A 19,600-nucleotide genomic window follows, 5' to 3' on the forward strand; every position below is an offset into this window, starting at 1 on the left:
ACAACTATATATATATACATTTATATATTCACAGATATACTTAATATCTTTTAAGTCCAGGAAATAGTGCAATGAGGAAATATAAAGCAGGATGAGGGAGTCTCTAATATTCACTGTCTGTGACACTCATTTTTAATACAATACCTTGTATTCTGATTTAACTTTTAATCTGAAATGATTTTGTAAGAGTCTTAAGGGAGAGATGTACTATCTTTGTATCCTACACAATGCCTGACTCAGATTATGCAACAGATGTTCAATAGATATTTGTTGAATTTTCTCGATTTATTGAAATCCATTTGCTGACATCATGGAGAAAGATTTTGACTTGATGCTGACTAATAGGCTGGCTTAGTCCCCACACAAAGACAAGAAGCTTCGGGAATCGTTTGCAGCTGTCACAACAACAGATGCTAATCTAAGTCACAGATATTTGGTTTTCAAATATGCATAGATGCCATCTATGTTATACTTATTGTAACTACACTGGGATGGTTCATAAAATACAATGCTCATATTTTCTCTTTTCTGTACAGTCTTCAATCCATATATTTTTATTTTTTTCAAAATGAAGTTTGTAATTAATTACATTGGTAACTTTATTTTATATACCTTTAAGATTTTTTTCGTACAAATGATGGAAAAAATAACACTCAGTTAAACAGCATCTGTGGGTACTGTATTTCTGTAAAGCCTTCAGTTTCTTTATATAACCAAAACCTGAAAGGCATATTCTTTATGTCAATCTTTGCTCTATGATAAGTTATTTTATTTTAGTAAATCACTCTGTAAAACATTTTTGAGTGTCCTCAGCCACACGATTGACCAGGGTAAAGAAAGTGGAAATGCAGGTATGAGGAAATTCTGTACTTGCCCGGGGTGAGGGGACCAGCCAGATACTTAATATACTAACTTTCTTATCAGTGGCTTTCATTTTTGTTTTCATCTCATTATGATTCAGACAGTAGAGCACCCTTCCAGGATGACCTTCATCATGTGGTTGTTGTAAACAGAATGTGTATTCTGGAGTCAGACAAACAGATTCACATTGTAATTCTGCTACTCATTTGCCAAGTCACCATCTTTCTGAATCTCAGTTTCCTCACTGTAAAATAGACTTCACAATAACCACCACTTAGAGTTGTGATGAGGAGTAAATAAGATGTGTTAGCTGCTTACTTGTGTCTGATTCTTTGTGACCCCATGGACTGTAGCCTGCCAGGCTCCTCAATGAGAAAAGATGAATATTAAATGCCTTGAACATAAGGGACTGTCAGTGTATTACCACTATTTTCACCATTATTTCTCACTTTGTGCAAAGCATTGAAACAGAAAATGAATAAGCAGCTACTAGAACTTCAAGAAACTCAGTATAGATGGGGAGAGAGAAACATAAGCAGACAATTCCAACAAGTGAATGAACAGAAGTAATGAGTGCAATGATAGAGAAATGCCCAGGATGGTGGGAGAGCCTGGAGGAAGAGAATCTAACTCATAAGGGGGAGAAGGCTACCTAATGAGTATCCCATGGGGGGTCTTAGAGGATAAATGGAAGTTCAGCAAGATGGAGAATGAAGAGTAGTCCAGAGGCCAGGAACAGCATCAGGAAAAGCAGGGAAGCCAGTGCATGCAGGGAGCTACAAACTATTCAGTGTTGCAGCCCACAGACCTAAGGCAACATGAAGAGAGGAAACTAGAGATAAGCAGGAAGCGGCCCAGAAAAGTATGTCACAATAAGGGTTTTTAATTTCATCCTGTAGAATACTGATAGAAAATGCAACCGGAGCATTTAAATAGATCATTGATACAGTTATATTTCGGCTTCCCTGGTGGCTCAGATGGTAAAGAATTTGCCTGCAGTGTGAGAGACCAGGATTTGATCCCTGGGGTGGGAGGATCCCCTGGAGAAGGGAATAGCAACCCACTTTAGTATTCTTTCCCAGCAAATTCCATGGACAGAGGAGCCTGGAGGGCTACAGTCCATGGGGTTGCAAGGAGTCAGACATGACTCAGAGACTAACACGTTTACTTACACTTTCATAGTTATATTTGAATGAAATATGTCTCACTGGTAACTTTGTAAAAAAAAGGGATTGGATGAAGATATTAGGAGGTGGAGAAACGCTTCAGACTGTAAACTAGGGCATGGTTCTAAGAATGGATATAAGAATCAAGAGGTAATTAGGCAAAGTTTGATGTAGGGAGGAAATAATCAAGGAGAGTGCACAGGTTTCCACCTAGGTGGCTGAAGTGGAATGAGTTTAGAAAGTTCAGGGAAATTGTGAGGGTCCAATGGGAGCTGATTCACCCATCCTTCAGGGCCCTGAAACACCCTACGATCACGGCAGGGGTGGGCATGGAGAATGATAGCGAAAGCTAAAGACGTCTGTGAATTAGCAGAATGACAGTCTGGCTTCATCAGTAGTGGTCACTAATACACTGGTGTAAACCTGCCCAGAGTATGAGTTTTATGCCAGAGTAGATGCATGCTTGTGAAGTGGTACTGGGGTGCATGGGGAACATTAATGTACACCCCAACCCTCCACTTGCGGTGTGCATACTGAACAGGGCTCAAGAGACAGTCTTGTACTGGGGCGTGAACCAGGGTCCAGCCAAGATGTAAAACACGCAGCTTTCTGTGATGACAGCTTAAAGATTAAGGGGTTTGTTAGTAGTGGCACAAGATTTTCCCTTCCCCCGGGACCTGTCAATTCCCATACCGCCTCCAGCAGTGCCAATATTAAGTGTTCTCTAATTTATTATCCCTTCCCCCTTAACAGAGCAGACTGTTAACTCTTCTGACCTCCACAACCACACGCTCCTCTTCACTAGTACAGTGATCAATGCCCATAATATTTCTTTTTCCGGAGAAGTTTCAAGCACTCAGAACTCATCACAGTGGATGAGCAGCTTAAACTATTAGCTCCTAGAGCCTCCATGTGATGAAATAGCAAATGTTAAGGGCCTGCAGTCTTGATTGATTCTCCTGGTGGCCTCACACGCAATGAAGGGACCCTCAGAGATACATCTTACCACTGTTTAACAGTCGTCTGAAGAGGGGGTCACTAGGTGCATCTGACCTCCTCACCAAACAAGACCAAATTGGCTGAATGTTTCTAAGGATTTCCATTACCTTGCAACTGACTCATTAACAGTTGTGAACTTCTGACTGACTTTAAAATCCATTTTTACTGAACGTGTATGTGAATGCTCTAATTCAGCTAATAAAATATTTAGAGGGAGATACACTTATAGATAGGACTTCCCTGGTGGCTCAGTAGTAAAGAATTCACCTGCCAAATGCAGGAGGTTTGAGCCCAGGTGGGAAGATCCTCTGCAGGACGAAATGGCAACCCTCTCCAGTATTCTTGCCTGGGAAATTCAATGGACAGAGGAGTTTGGCAGGCTACAGACCATGGGGTCACAAAAGAGACACAATTGAGCACACATAAGTTATTATGTATACCTGTAGATGCCTTCAAGAGGTTATGTAAATTAAAGGAGGAGTTCTTCTACCTCTTAACTCAAAATCATTCATATATGTCTGTAAAAACACTGAGTTCTCTTCATCTTCTTCGGGCTAGAAATCCTGCCCCTTTTTGGTCTTCTAACAATGCTAACATGTCTACTGAAACATGTTACTCGAATATAGAGGTTACTGAATGCAACAGTGGTACCGGATTCAGGCTATTTATTAAACCCTACCTTCAACTGTACTGGGAAAGCAGATGTGTTCACAAAGATGCTTTTGAGAGAACTCTCTTCAGATAGCACGTAAAATGACAGACAAATCCAAAGCTTTGACTGTGTCTCATTTTCACAAAATAACTCGGTATTCACTTCTCCTACTATACCTTGTGACTCCCTTCTTGGCTGTGTTAGTTAAATGAAGAATTAGCTCTAGGACTTCCCTGGTGGTATAGAGGATAAGAATCTGCTTGCTAATGCAGGGGACACAGGTTCTATCTCTGGTCTGGGAAGATTTCACGTGTCATGGAGCAACTAAGCCTGTGTGCCTAACTATTGATACGGTGCTCCAGAGCCCAGAGGCTGCAACGACTGACCCACGTGCTGCAGCTTCTGAAGCTCATGGGCCTAGAGCCTGTGCTCCGCAATAGGAGAAGCCACCACAATGAGAAGGCCGAGGAGTAGCCTCTGCTCACTGCAACTAGAGAAAGCCCAGGCATAGCATTATGAATCCAGTGCAACCACAAATAAAAATAAGAATTAATTCTAGATAACAAAACCAAGAGACACCTTGACATGTATTCAGGAAACTGTGACCTGCCCAGCCCCATCCCTCTAGTTTGTGAAATTATTTTGACAAAGAGCAGCTTCACCAACCTTGTAGATGTATAAATGAAAAGCACACTTGCATCAGCAGCAGGTTATTTATGGTATGGCTATACACAGTTGCAGGAGCACAGAGATTGCTTGCTTTTAAGAAGGCTGGATTGGCACAGAATACACTTTCCCTGGGTATGTTTTCTGGCTACTGTTTGGAATCAATTTTAGGGTAAAAGTGCATGAGGCTGGAGGTAGGAAATGGAAAAAATCTTGTATAACAGCAGTTTCAAGGATACAGCCACTTCTTGGTAGAAAATTAGGACACTGACAGCTTACTTAAACAGAATGACTCAAGTTGGGTTCTCTGAGCAAGGATTTGATGGAACTTGTGCTAAACACATTTATAAACAGAGGAAGAAATGGCTTGCATTTTTGCTTTTGCTTTTTAGAGTAAGGATTTTGCTTTTCAAATGTTCCAGACACCCCCAGTGCTTGAACACAAGTTTATGAATGTTCATACCCAATTGAGGATATGTTGACATTTACATTTCAATACATTGCAAGATTAATTTTGGTTGTTCCACCTCCACATGCATTTCAAAGAGCTTCACATCATCTCATAATAATCGCAGATCTTACAATCCATAGTTATGTCTGGAGGCTACACATTTGGCATGAACTTGAGCAACCTACAAACCCTGTAGACTTGAAAAGTCCTATTTAGAACCAAGCATCCAAGTCTTTTCAATCAGGGCACAGAAAAGTTACAGGTAACCAGTGTTCCCACCTTGACCAGCCAAATATAGCCAGATTGGAGATGTGCTGTAAACTGTTGAAATCAAGTTCACCTAAAACCTGCTTACCAAGTTTATGCTTAATCTCTCTATCCACAATTTATTCCATTTCTTGTCTCCTTTGGCCTCAATCCCTCTCTTGTCTCCTCTGACCTCAATCCTATGCTGACTGAACAACCAGAGTCAGCAACTAAAATTGTTGCTGTAGATAACACCATTAACATACTAAAATCACTGCTTTTGGCATTATTGTTAACATACCAAGATTGCTGCTGAAGATATCATTGTTGATGTACAAAGTCAGATTATTTCTACAGAGTAAGATGACCTAAGAGACCTCCCAGCCATGGACCGCCTGGTCAGAGAATTATAAACCTGAGACATCCTGACTCCCAAAACTAAGGTAAAGAAATGTCATAGAAATGTCACAAGATGATGGTTAATCTTTTTTTTAATTAATTTATTTATTTAGTTTACTTTACAATATTGTATTGGTTTTGCCATACATTGACTTGAATCCGCCATGGGTGTACATGTGTTCCCCATCTTGAACCCCCCTCCCACTCCCTCCCCATCCCATCCCTCTGGGTCATCCCAGTGCACCAGCCCTGAGCACCCTGTATCATGCATCAAACCTGGACTGGCGATTCGTTTCACAGATAACTTACATGTTTCAGTGCCATTCTCCCACATCATCCCACCCTTGCCCTCTCCCACAGAGTCCAAAAGACTGTTCAATACATCTGTGTCTCTTTTGCTGTCTTGCATAGAGAGTTATCATTACCATCTTTCTAAATTCCATATATATGCATTAGTATACTGTATTGGTGTTTTTCTTTCTGACTTACTTCACTCTGTATAATAGGCTCCAGTTTCGTCCACCTCATTAGAACTGATTCAAATGCATTCTTTTTAATGGCTGAGTAATATTCCACTGGGTATATGTACCACAGCTTTCTTATCCATTCGTCTGCCAATGGACATCTAGGTTGCTTCCATGTCCTGGCTATTGTAAACAGTGCTGCAATGAACATTGGGGTACATGTCTCTCTTTCAATTCTGGTTTCCTCGGTGTGTATGCCCAGCAGTGGGATTGCTGGGTCATATGGCAGTTCTATTTCCAGTTTTTTTAAGGAATCTCCACACTGTTCTCCATAGTGGCTGTACTAGATTTCAGTCCCACCAACAGTGTAAGAGGGTTCCCTTTTCTTCACACCCTCTCCAGCATTTATTGCTTGTAGACTTTTGGATAGCAGCCATTCTGACTGGCATGAAATGGTACCTCATTGTGGTTTTGATTTGCACTTCTCTGATAATGAGTGATGTTGAACATCTTTTCATGTGTTTGTTAGCCATCTGTATGTCTTCTTTGGAGAAATATCTGTTTAGTTCTTTGGTCCATTTTTTGATTGGGTCTTTTATATTTCTGGAATTGAGCTGCAGGAGTTGCTTGTATATTTTTGAGATTAATTCTTTGTCCATTGCTTCGTTTGCTATTGTTTTCTCCCATTCTGAAGGCTGTCTTTTCACCTTGCTTATAGTTCTTCATCTCCTTTGTTGTTCCCCTTTAAAAACTACAAACTCAAAGACCAGGACAGAGTGGATCTGAGACTTGTCTCCTTCTCCTTTGCTCACCGCCCTGTAATTAACCCTTTGCTGTTGTTTAGTGGCTAAGTCATGTCCAACTTTTTTGTGACCCCCATGGAAAGTAGCCTGCCAGGTTCCTCTGTCCTTGGGATTTCCCAGGCAAGAACACTGAGGTGGGGGATCCCCTTCTCTGGGGGATCTTCTTGACCCAGGGATTGAACTTGCATCTCCTGCATTGCAGGCAGATTCTTTACCACTGAGCTACCTGGGAAGTTTCTTTGCTGCAGATACCCACTGGTAGAATTTGATTTTCTATGCTGTGGGCACACTACCTCTTCCTTCATTATTACAGTGTGGTAGTTATGGAATGACACACCAGTTTTCTCTATGTCTTTGGAATTAAATGTATTTATTGATGTTAAAGGTTCACCTTTTTAAATAATAAAGCATTGATTGGCCTTTATTTTATTTAATTTTAATTAAACTCAACATTTATTGGCTATCTTCTGCATGCCAAGCAAAAACAAAGAATACACCAATGAGTTAGACTAAAATAGTACACCAAGATGATGATCCCTGCAACACTAGTAGTGCAACGGGAAAAAAATGTAGAATATTAAAAATAGAATGCCAAATAATATTTCAGTTCTCAAAAAAATGTACTGTATGTGCAAGAAAAATACTAAATGTAATTTTATAGCTGTTTTCATGATTATGCAGTGGTCCACCTTTGAAAAATGGTATCCTGTACTCTAAACCAGCAGGGAATCTTGTAAGAGATGTCCCCTGCAGCTAGTTCAGTTCAGTTCAGTTCAGTCACTCAGTCCTGTCCGACTCTTTGCAACCCCATAAATCGCAGCACGCCAGGCCTCCCTGTCTATCACCAGCTCCCAGAGTTCACCCAAACCCATGTCCATCGAGTCGGTGATGTCATCCAACCATCTCATCTGCTGTCGTCCCCTTCTCCTCCTGCCCTCAATCTTTCCCAACATGAGGGTCTTTCCCAATGAGTCAGCTTTTCACATCAGGTGGCCGAAGTGTTGGAGTTTCAGCTTCAGCATCAGTCCTGCCAATGAACATCCAGGATTGATCTCCTTTAGGGTGGACTGGTTGGAAATCCTTGCAGTCCAAGGGACTCTCAAGAGTCTTCTCTAACACCACAGTTCAAAAGCATCAATTCTTCAGTGCTCAGCTTTCTTTATGGTCCAACTCTCACATCCATACATGACTACTGGAAAAACCATAGCCTTGACTAGACGGACCTTTTTTGGCAAAGTAATGTCTCTGCTTTTTAATATGGTGTCTAGGTTGGTCGTAACTTTCCTTCCAAGGAGTAAGCATCTTTAAATTTCATGGCTGTGATCACCATCTGCAGTGATTTTGGAGCCCAGAAAAATAGTCAGCCACTGTTTCCACTGTTTCCCCATCTACTTACCGTGAAGTGATTGGACCGGATACCATGATCTTAGTTTTCTGAATGTTGAGCTTCTAGTCAACTTCTTCACTCTCCTCTTTCACTTTCATCAAGAGACTCTTTAGTTCTTCTTCACTTTCTGCCATAAGGGTGGTGTCATATGCATATCTGAGGTTATTGATATTTCTCCCGGTGATCTTGATTCCAGCTTCTGCTTCATCCAGCCTAGTGTTTCTCATGATGTACTCTGCATATAAGTTAAATAAGCAGGGTGACAATATATAGCCTTGACATACTCCTTTTCCTATTTGGAACCTGTCTGTTGTTCCATGTCCAGTTGTAACTGTTGCTTCCTGACCTGCATACAGGTTTCTCGAGATGCAGGTCAGGGGGTTTGGTGTTCCCATCTCCTTCAGAATTTTCCACAGTTTATTGTTATCCACACAGTCGAAGGCTTTGGCATCGTCAGTAAAGCAGAAATAGATGTTTTTCTGGAACTTTCTTGCTTTTTCGATGATCCAGCAGATGTTGGCAATTTGATCTCTAGTTCCTCTGCCTTTTCTAAACCCAGCTTGAACATCTGGAAGTTCACGGTTCACGTATTGCTGAGCCTGGCTTGGAGAATTTTAAGCATTACTTTACTAGCGTGTGAGAGGAGTGCAATTGCGTGGTAGTTTGAGTATTCTTTGGCATTGCCTTTCTTTGGGATTGAAATGAAAACTGGCCTTTTCCAGTCCTGTGGCCACTGCTGAGTTTTCCAAATTAGCTGACATATTGAGTGCAGCACTTTCACAGTGTCATCTTTCAGGATTTGAAATAGCTCAACTGGTATTCCATCACCTCCACTAGTTTTGTTTGTAGTGATGCATCCTAAGGCCCACTTGACTTCACATTCCAGGATGTCTGGCTCTAGGTGAGTGATCACACCATCGTGATTATCTGGGTCATGAAGATCTTTTTTGTACAGTTCTTCTGTTATTCTTGCCACCTCTTCTTAATATCTTCTGCTTCTGGTAGGTCCATACCATTTCTGTCCTTTATTGAGCCCATCTTTGCATGAAATGTTCCCTTGGTATCTCTAATTTTCTTGAAGAGATCTCCAGCCTGTCCCATTCTATTGTTTTCCTCTATTTCTTTGCATTGATCTCTGAGGAAGGCTTTGTTATCTCTCCTTCCTATTCTTTGGAACTCTGCATTCAAATGGGTGTATCGTTCCTGCAGCTGATGAGGTATCAAAAGCACTGAATGCTCCACTCTGAACTGGCTACTTTCTGGTCTTTTAATGCCAGTAGTCTTTCTTCACATTTTCTGGCTCGTGTGTCCCCTAACCTAAAGTATGAAAAAAATAACTATCCCTGTACATATTCTTGACCATTATCCTAAATGTTTAAATATTAGTTTAAATAGTTGCAAAGACATAATCTCTAGCATATTGTAAATATTTGCATTTATTAATATTGTTTCATTACATTTTTTAATAAATAAAATGAAATCTAAATACCAAAGTGCTTAATACCCACTATCATCTATTTAAAAGATACGTGAACACACTCTGATAGTTGGACATTTTCACAACATTTTCTTTCCTTGTAAAGTTTTTTCATTCTACTTTCCTCACATAATTTTACCCTCGTATAATATTATGCTATGCTGGAAAGAAGTTTATTGATTAACAAAGAACCTATTTCTTTTGCAAATATGAAGCTCTAAGTGTTAAATTACTTTTTCATAGTGTTATTCTTAAAATTATTAGTTGTAGATGGTTGATTAAAGTGATATACCTATGTTTTCAATTCTGAAAAGTAATTATTGGACAACAACAAGTAAAATGTTACTGGGAATATACCTCAACACAATAGATTTTTTTCTCAATTAATTTATGTAAGCTTGAATTAAAATTATTTAGTGTTGAAATGAAACATGATTCAACATCAGTTCAATCCTATTAATCCTTAAACTTCAGCATTTATGTGCTGAGGAATCATTCAGTGGAAATGAACAGAGTTCCTTCAGAGTAGTGTTACTCAATTTTTGATCTCCTAAGTTAAATGCCAAAAATCACACAGTGATCTATCATTAAAAATTATTTTTTCATGATCTTTCATCTGACAGTTCAAAGGGGTCCTCTTCAGTTTTGTTGATAACAAGAAATTGAAAACAATCTGCCTTGTAAAAGGGTATGTTATTGAGGGATTAAAGCCATTCACTTTTCAGTTCCTGGGAACTCTAGCTAAATAGAGTTCCTTTACAGAGACTCATCAAGTGAGCATTTTTATTATCAACTCAACTCATTATAGTCTTTCACTATCACAAGAGGCACCTTATTTGTAAATTTAAAATTAGGTGAAACTGGAACCTGTGCACTTGAGGCTTTTTGTTTTATCATGGCCTGTGAACAAATCTATAGTTTCTTGCCAAATGTTCGTTTACAGAATATATCAAAGCAACTTTAAAAGGGTATGGCAAATACTGTGTTGGCCAAAACATTCATTCGGATTTTTCTGTAGCATCTTACTGAAAAACCTGAATAAATTTTGGCCAGCCCAATAGATGACAAATACTTGATGTTAATTTCTAAAAATAGATTACATTATCTTCATTTCATAGCTGAAGATTCTTAAGTTGACAGAAATATGACAGAACTGGAACAAGCATATCAATATCTGAAAAGGAGACACCAATCCTATTTAAATGAAGAAGTTGGTTTTCTAAAGTCCAGTACACCCTGAGGGATGGGATGAGGAGGGAGGTGGGAGGGGATTCAGGATGGAGAATACATGCACACCCATGGCTGATTCATGTCAATGTAAGGCAAAACCCACTACAATATTGTAAAGTAATTAGCCTTCAATTAAAATAAATAAATTAAAAAAAAAATAAAGTCCAATACATTACATACTAGATTGCATCTGAGGAACATTTCATTCTATACTTAGCAATTAACATCAAGAAGTAGTAAGGGCTTAAAAGTGAGTATTGTTGTTCAGTCGCTGAGTCATGTCTGACTCTTTGCAATCCCATGGACTGTAGCCCACCAGGCTCCTCTCTCCTTGGGATTCTCCAGGCAAGAATCTGAGGTAGGTTGCCATGCCCTACTCCAGGGGATCTTCCCAACCCAGGGATTGAACTCGCATCTCTTGCGTCTCTTGCATTGACAGGCAAATTCTTTACCACTGTGCCACCTAGGAAGCCCTGCACACATATATATATTTACAATGCTAATTATTTTTTGGTAAAAAGTAACAAAATTATTTCTCCTCTAGCCCTAAAAAAGATTCAATGTTGATCTGTTGAAAGTAAATGTTGACATTTATACTTCTTCCTCTTTGAAACCACACAAAATATTCAACCAAATAAAAGCACTCACTCTTTTTTTCATTATTGATTATGGTGACTATGCCAGGATGATGCGTTTCATAATCAATAAATTAGTATTCCTCAGTACCCTTGTAACAAATCGTAAGATGAATTGGTATGATATATGTGTCAGGATCCAGAAAAGAAAACAAAAAGCACAGGAGGAATTTTTAACATGAAATTACTTCAGAGAATTGGTTTTCCAGATGGTAGAAGACTGAATGGGCCAACAGGGTCACCGCGGTAACTCTGATATACAACAGCAGGAGCAGCTGCTATCCAGGGAAGAGGTTGGATTTACCAGAGCTCAGAAGCTCAGAGAGAGCCCCACAGAGATGGGGCTCACATCTCTGAGGAGGGGATGACCCCGCTGCTGCTAACATTCTGAGAACATGCCCAAGGGCTGGTTCTGAGAGCGCCAAGTGAGACTGAAGACCAGGACAACTGTGGCTGTCAGACAAAGGCCATTGCTGGAGTGATGCTGAGAGGAGCAACAGGAAAACAGGGAGGAGAAAGGCCCTTCCTCCATCCTTGCAGTCTCTCTGCTATCCCTGTCTACAGACCCTAACCCAGGTGGTGCTAAAGAATCTGCCTGCCAACACAGGAGACATAAGAGACGGAGTTGGATCCCTGGGTTGAGAAGATCCCCTGGAGGAGGGCATGGCAACCTACTCAGTATTCTTGCCTGAAGAATCCCATGGACAAAAGAGCCTGGTGGGCTACAGTCCATGGGGTCGCAAAGAGTCGGACACAACTGAAGCGACTTAGCCTGCACACAACAGGAAGCCAGCTGGCAAAGGAGAAATGTGCAGAATCCCAGCCCGTCCCACAGAGTGATGTGTGAAAGAAGGCATTTGCAGCTGAGAGGTGACACCTGCCCAACCATCTCAGCATGTGGCTGAGTCAGCCTTGAGTTTGTCACCTAAATGATAGAGACTGCCTCTCCCACCAGAAGGTGGGCACTGTGTTTTGCTTTTTCCCCACTCCTGCATCCTAATGCCTGAAACAGAGCCTAGCACTTAGTAGGCACTCAATAAATATCTGTTGAATGAAGAAATTGAAACAAATCTCTCTAATTGCAAAGCCCATGGCATTAACTCTTCTTACTATTACTACAGCATCATCCACTGTCTTTAAGGAAGAATAATTCAAAGAGAATCTCTTTTACACTTTATAAATTTGCCTACAAGGGGTTTTAGCAGCCTATTTTATTGTCTCTAATGCTACTAGAGTGAATCAGGAAAAAAAAACAACTGATAAAACATCAGCAGTGACTAATGACTCTCAGCCCGCCTCTTTTCACAACCTAGAACAAAATTTTACCTGATGACGAAGTTGACATAAAATCTTCACACAGACAGTCCAAGTTTTATTTTGTGCTAAACTGGAACTGCAAATAAGATGAAGTGATAACTGCTACAAGAATCTCGGGAATGCTTCAGACGTGCTTTTTTCCGAAAGAAACCAATCTATGTACATCATTCTCTATTCAAACTTACAAAAACTTAAATGACCTCAGTGTCAAAAAAACAAGTTGTTAGAAATGAGTGGTGGTTATCTTATGCCTTTGGAGTCATGAATTCACAGATTTACACCCTGCTCTTGACAATACATCACTCTTGACACCACACCCCCCGTCTAACCCCCGGTTGCCCTAAGTCATGCCTTACAGCACAGCAGACAGCCTCTGCTCCTCAAAGCCCAGAGACATCATTGCTATTCTCATTTGCATTTTTAAAAAGAAAAAGAAGAGGAAGCTTTTCAGATTAAAAAAAATCTAATTAATTCCATATAACCCTATGATAATCCAGTGGGGTGCACCTGTTCTAACCACAAGCAGGTAAGAATTTAGACTTTTTTCCGGCATTCCTGATGGAAATTTAAGCCTGATGGGCTTAAATAACCTTTCTCAATGGTGTCACACATATGGCAGAATACCAAGCCCCGTGCCCTCAACAGGAGTAAGCAGGTCACTAAAACCTTGGGTTACCTTTCACCTAGCACAGAAGTTCAGATCTACATTGCTTTTACCATTAGTTGGGTTTATGTTCTATGAGGCTGAGTGGGACTCGGGAGTTCTTTGGAAACTTGTGCCTGGCCTTCAAGCTTGTTCTGTCTCTCACATCACCTTGAAGTTCAAGGCCTTGTAATGATGTGGATTCGTATGGTTCCTATGGAGAAATGTTGAGCGTTAATGTAGTTTTTGTTATGAATGCTGCTACTGATTCATTGTATTTTCTGGAAGGAGAAGCTGAGTTTTTTGCCTGGTGCCCAGTTTGGAGGTAAGTTTTTCCTTTTCCTCTCACTCATGGTATTGTCTGATTGTATCCTTTTCTAATTTAGGCAAATGAGCCACTGGATAGTTTTACACTCAGTCACACTCACCTACAGTGGATTATATGGCAGTAATGGTGTTTCAAGCTAGAGTCTCACTTGGAGAAACGGAGTGTTGGCATCTGAGTTGGAAAAGCTTAAGCAGAGGTTGTTTTGTACACTATGGAGTAATGTTAGACAAACATATGGCTTCAGACATGTGGTGTCTCCACCTCTGGGCCCATCTGTGAGGAAGGTCTCAGGCACACCATTTGGAACTGATGGCTGAAACAAAGTCGGCTTGTTAGACCAGAACGGTTAATGGGTATCTGGAGCCACTGAGCAGGCAATTTTTATTACAAGTCTCCTGCTCCTGCAACTATACCATTTCTATGTAATCAGTTCTTTCTTCTCATTGGTCTACCACTATTCCTTCTTTTTTTCCCTTGCTTTTTTGTGCTCTCTCTAAATCTTTGTTGTTTCACATTTAACCCTATTAATGTTATCAGGATTTAAAAGGTTGTGGACCCCCAATTCAAAGCAGTTTTTAAACTGTGGTCTGGTTTTCTACATACCTTCAATGCCAGTAATTACAGGTGATAAAGGGATTCTATAACAGCTTCATCATCTAACTCAATGAGATTAATGCTAATATCTCTTTTAGACAGAGGTGTAGTCCAAGATTGTTTGCCTTTAGATTAGCAGTTCTCAAAGTGTAGTCTAAGGAACTCTGGGGATCCTTGAAATAGTTTCAGGGAGTCAGTGAGATCAGCATTTAAAAAATAATAATACTAAGATGTTACTGGCCTTGCATGGTATAACATTGATTCTTCTCAGTTAAAGTCTTGTTATGATCACTATCAACTTCAACTGGTCTACTCAGCCATGAAGTATCATCCATTGAAAAATCTCCAGCACAAAATATCACACACCATTTTTGACACATTCAATACATCACAGTACCTTCTCCACATACTGCACAAATCTTTGTTTTGCATTTGCATTTTTGCCTTTCTGGAAATCCTAAAACGTAACATGCCCAAAATGTTGCTTTTTTCTTACATCATCAGTGTTATTAATAAAATGGCTATACCAAAAAAAAAAAAAAAGATGTTATTGGTCATGTAATTCTATCCTTTTACAAGAGTACAGTGAAGTTCTCCAGAGGCTACATGTTGTGTGATATCACAATAGGTTGAATGCAGAAGTAGATATGAGAATCCAGTTATCTATCTTTTGTTGAAAGTGAAAAGAAAGTGAAAGTGAAAGTTGCTCAGTCGTGCCCAACTCTTTGCGACCCCATGAACTATACAGTCCATGAAATTTTTCAGGCCAGAATACTGGAGTCAGTAGCCTTTCCCTTCTCTAGGAGATCTTCCCAACCCAGGGATCAAACCCAAGTCTCCCACGTTGCAGGCAAATTCTTTACCAGCTGAGCCTCAAGGGAAATCCTATCTTCTGTTAAGTGACTTTAAAGAAATTATTTTTTTGGCTACCCCACACAATATGTAGGATCTTAGTTCCCTGACCAGGGATCCAACTTGTGACCCCTGCCGTGCAAGCACAGGGTCTTAACCACTGGACCACCAGGGAAGTCCCCCCGAATTTTTTTAATGTAGAGCAGTGGCATTATTCTCACTAAATATTTTTCATCTTGGAGAATATAGTTAGCTTTCACCCCCAAAATGGGTTATTTCTGTTAATGTGTAATGGGTTTATTAGTTTTAGGTTGATTATTATTGTTTTAAAATTAATCAACAGATGCATATTCTAAAACAGTTATCAATAGATCTAATCCATATTAACAAACGTTTTGAAGTCCTCAATAATTTTTAAGAGTATAAAGAACTTTCAGATCAAAAAGTTCGAGAAACATTGTGTTAGATTATAGCCTGGGCAGTCAAATATCTGTCTTCATTTTAGAGTCACTTCCATAAAGTACAGACTTCATGAGAGAGTTTTTTTTTTTTTTTTTAATTAATTTATATTTTAATTGAAGGATAGTTGCTTTACAGGCTTTTATTGTTCTCTGTCAAACCTCAACCTGAATCAGCCATAGGTATGTACGTATCTCCTCCCTTTTGAAGCTCCCTCCCATCTCCTCCCCATCCCACTCCTCTAGATTAATACAGAGCCCCTGTTCGAGTTTCCTGAGCCATACTCATCAGAGAGTTTTAATATGTCAAAATAAATCTTGATAGCCTGAACTGCAAACTGTATGAAGAATCTAACCACATCTCAGTACCCTCATCACCTATACTCTAATCTACACCTACTGGAGATATTTTCTCCAAGTCTATTTCATTGCATTCACTTGTACCACATGCAATCCATCCTGGATATCACACCCAGGGCGATCTTTTAAAAATGCACATCTGATCATATCTCCCTTTTGCCCAACTTTTCACTGGCTTCTCATCACACAGAATAAAAGCTTTTGCAGGCCTACAAGACCCCATGTGATCTGATCTTGCCAATTCCAACGTTTGCTCCAACCATTTCTTGCTTGTCATATTGGCCTTGCAGTTCCTGGGCTAAGCCTAATTTGTTCTTGTCTCAGGGTCTTTGACCATGTTGCTCACTCTGCTTTGAGTGTTATTACTTCAAATATCTGTCATCTCCTCCAAGTTCTCTTAAAAACTGTGCCCCAACCCCCTCCCACTTCATCCTGTTTATCACCATGTCATGTCATTCTGTATTTCTTTGCTAACACTTCACTGCTTGACATTATATTATATAGTCTTTGTATACTGTCATCTCTCCCACTAGAGTGAAACCTCCAGGAAGGCAGAAACTTTGACTCTCTTATCTTACTTATCATGATATATTCAATACCTAGAACAATACTTAGTACTGAGTAAATTCTCAATATTTGTTGGATAAGTGAGATCTAAATGTCCCATTTCCTTATAGCTATGTATTAACTCAACATGTGCTATGTATTTGGCTCTAAACCAGGTACTAGCATATGGAGATAAATAAAATATGGCCCAAAGCCTATATTACAAATCATAATTATGTAGATCTTTGATGAGAGATTCTGGTAAGGTGTATGAGAGAGAAGTACAAAGGAGAAAATGATTAATTACCACTGGGAGATTCAAGGAAAGCTTCAAGATGGACAGAATAACTGAAAAAGTCCAGCAATGTTCATTTCAACTTTATTTGAGCTTTGCAAAATAATCTCTTTGCTTTGTTGTAATCCTAGTAACAAACATTCAAGGCTTTTGTCTTAAAACATACAGAAGATCTGTTGGTTCATTCCTACTACCAAGAGTCAGTTGTCTCAGTAGGCAACAAAAGCAAAGGAAAGGAGCTAATTTTTACAAAAGAAAAAGAAGGAAAGAACCCAAGAGCACTGACTACTCTGGCCCCTTGCTACTGAGAAGATTTCTAGGAGTTTGGCCCTATGCACTTTGTCCAGGTGGTTTTCACCTTGGAAACAAAAAACCATGACTAAATTTAACAAGGTTTGATCTGGAGTCAGGAAAATCCACAAGATTTAATCAACATTTAATAAGAATCTTACATAAAGTATCATATCAGCATGCTATGAAAATTCCAGAGCATAAAAAGAAAAGAAAATTAAATGTATCAATACACATTGCTCACTTCCACATTATTACTAGAATGAGAACTAAGAATCTGAAAGATTAACAAAGAGAGGCACCTGAAATCAGAAGGAGAGAGGGATGGAGGGAGAAAAAAAGGGAGAGTTAGATTTGGGAAAAGGGAAGAGAGAGAGAGAGTGAGCCAGCAAAGGGTATAACCTTTTTTTGCGCTTCCTACTTTTTTTTTTTTTTTCTTGGCTAGCTTTTATTTATTTATTTATTTTTTCATTTCAGTGGGTTTTGTCATACATTGATATGACAAAACTTTTGAAAAGAAGTCTTTGCAATAAATAGTCTCAAATATCACATATATCCATGTCACCCCTAAATATTAGATCATTGTTTGGTGTCATTCACTCCAGAACAGACGTGAAGCAAGCCTAGTGACTAAATAGTATTCATATGGAGAACTTTCAGTGACTCCCTCTTTCCCCAGTTTGTACAGATTTTCCAGACTGCATATCCAAATCTCCCCAAGTCAGTCACAACCTTAATCTTTATTCCCAAGTCCTGTTGAATAGGATATTTTTAAATTAGTGACATCTCACCAGACTTTATACACTACTCTCTCCGTCATCAGTTGCATACATTGGGGTCTGGTTCCTAGACTGTAAGTCCTACCACATCAGAAATTAATTGTAACCAAACACCTCTTCCGAGCAAAGACCAGATCATGTTTAAACACTAGGTGACTCATTCATGTCCTCTGTTAAATCTCACATATTGCAATTTAAAAATTTTGCCCACCCTTGATTGATGACCTGTTCAGGAAGATCCCTAATTTCTCTCGATCCCTGTCCAAAGCATTGATTCATCCAGGGACCACAATGATGTCATCAAGGACTCAGGTTGCAGCCCCCTGTCTCCACTCTCCTGTCCACAAAGTTGGCTTCTTCCTAATGCTTCTTCATGGGACCGGTAACAATGCTACCATGCTGTTTTTTTCACATCCAGCAGGAGAGACAGCCATTTCCAGAAGTGTTGTCTCAATATTCGTTCCCAGAAGCCTCTGGAAGATTCTTTATCCTGTCTCATTGCCCTGAATTGGCTTCAGAGCTACCTAACCCTGAACCCGTAACTGGGGAAAGGAGGAATGGGATCATTTTAGTTGAAGATCAACTTCCCAGCCCTCACGATTGGAGTAGAAAGGGGAAAGTGAAATGGGGGTGACAACCAGGGTATCCACAACAGTTCAGGACCATATGGGAATTACTTTTAGTCCTGGTTATCTAACTGCAATTCTCTCTCCCATCCAAGTACTAACCAGGCCCAAACCAGCTTAGCTTTCGAGATCAGGTGAGATTGGGTGCTTTCAGGATGGTAAGACCCTAGACTGTAATTCTCTCAAGTTTCAGTTGATGAGTGTCCACACTGTGGACTTGTAACCCCAAGCTCATCTAATTGTTTTATTTGTAGATATTTGTTGAGATTCACCATTTGTTTCCAACAAAACCATATCTAAGAAGACATTCTTTGAGTCTGTCTCTGAAAAGAGAGGCCATGTCTTCTTTCAGCCCTAAGGCTATGTGAAAGAAGGCATTAACTAATAAACTGAAGTTGGCCAGCGCCTGAAGTGACCCTGACAGGTGGGAGTGCTGATTTCGCACCCTGCTGGTTGAGGAATCTTCCTTAACCACAAAGCATCTGGGGGGGTCATGGCATGACTCCAAGTGTTTAATGTACTTTATTGCTTTGATGCTGAAAACAGCAGTCAATTTCTTCTATCAGAAGCATGGTTGAAAACACAGCAATTCACAATTCGTGTTATTCAGTTTGTATAGACCTGCACCTCAGTGGATAATTTGCCACGTGGATTTATTTGGTTCATCCAAACACTTTAAAGCCCCTGAGGATGCTAAGTGAGTACTGGATCCAAAAGCATCTTCTGTGAGGCCTGAGGTGACCAGAAGCATCCCAGGAGAAATCCTCTGATGAGCTGAGATTTTGTTTAGGAGTCTTCTACTCCAAGCACACTTGAACATTGGCTGGATGTACAGAGATGCTTTCAAAGAAATAAACAAATCCAACCCGATTCTCTATGGGCTTCAAGTCACAGATAAGACTTCCTCCATGGCTACTTGAATGTTCCACTTAGGCCTTCATCATTTTATCCTTTGTAAAAGGATGATCAGTTCTTTCTGATCCAAATCAACAACCTGCACTGCCATATGGACAGGGAATTTTATATAAGCTAGTTATTCTCCTGCTGCCCTTTTTCTAATGCTAGGGACAACTAG

The sequence above is a fragment of the Dama dama genome, chromosome 20, assembly GCF_033118175.1.
Source record: "Dama dama isolate Ldn47 chromosome 20, ASM3311817v1, whole genome shotgun sequence".
NCBI classification, from domain to species: Eukaryota; Metazoa; Chordata; class Mammalia; order Artiodactyla; family Cervidae; genus Dama; species Dama dama.